The sequence below is a fragment of the Procambarus clarkii genome, chromosome 26, assembly GCF_040958095.1.
Source record: "Procambarus clarkii isolate CNS0578487 chromosome 26, FALCON_Pclarkii_2.0, whole genome shotgun sequence".
In the NCBI taxonomy this organism is placed as follows: Eukaryota; Metazoa; Arthropoda; class Malacostraca; order Decapoda; family Cambaridae; genus Procambarus; species Procambarus clarkii.
In genome coordinates, this window is record NC_091175.1 from 10,215,597 (window position 1) to 10,216,504 (window position 908).

A 908-nucleotide genomic window follows, 5' to 3' on the forward strand; every position below is an offset into this window, starting at 1 on the left:
TAAAAATTTTTCTTTTGTTTTATTTCTACATTTGCCACTGTTGTTTATTGATATATATATATATATATATATATATATATATATATATATATATATATATATATATATATATATATATATATATATATATATATATATATATATATATATATATATATATATAAAACAAATGACAATTGTTTTACTTATTTTCCTGCTCTCAAGCCCTCCTCATCTAAACTATCAAATAAACCTTAGAAGTGATAACGAAACAAGTTTGGTGCCTCCATCCCCCCGAGAGCGTCCGGATGCTGGCCAAAAACCCCGTATTTACATCTCTGCCTTTCCTCTTGTCTCGTAAAACGTCACCATTTAGGAACGAGAGAGAAGACGAGTCTTGTATATATCGCCGATGACGGCCGTCCCTCGGTCAGTTACGACTAGAGTGTGTTGACGTTACTTGTCGGACATTCAGTGTCTTGACAGTTAGGAAGAAGAGTTTGAAGACATTCTGTCACTACCCATATTACCTTCTATCCCTTTTCCTACCGTCTCTCCCATGCGCCTGTTCCTTCAGCGGTCATATTCTTTCTTTTCCAGTCCTGACTTCCTTAATCATTTTCATCTCAGCCCTTCCGGACTCTCTCTCACCAGTCCAACCCATTAAAATAAAAATTCTTTGCAGATGTTGATATTTCAGAATTGTCATTTAACCTTTCTTCTGTTACTACAAATGTTACAGTTGAAGATTAAAATAAAATATGATTTAAGTGTTATATTTAATGTCGGAAAATCGCTTGGTGATGTAGTCAGCGGTGCCCCGAGTGTCTCTCTTTCTCTCTCTCTCTCTCTCTCTCTCTCTCTCTCTCTCTCTCTCTCTCTCTCTCTCTCTCTCTCTCTCTCTCTCTCTCTCTCTCTCTCTCTCTCTC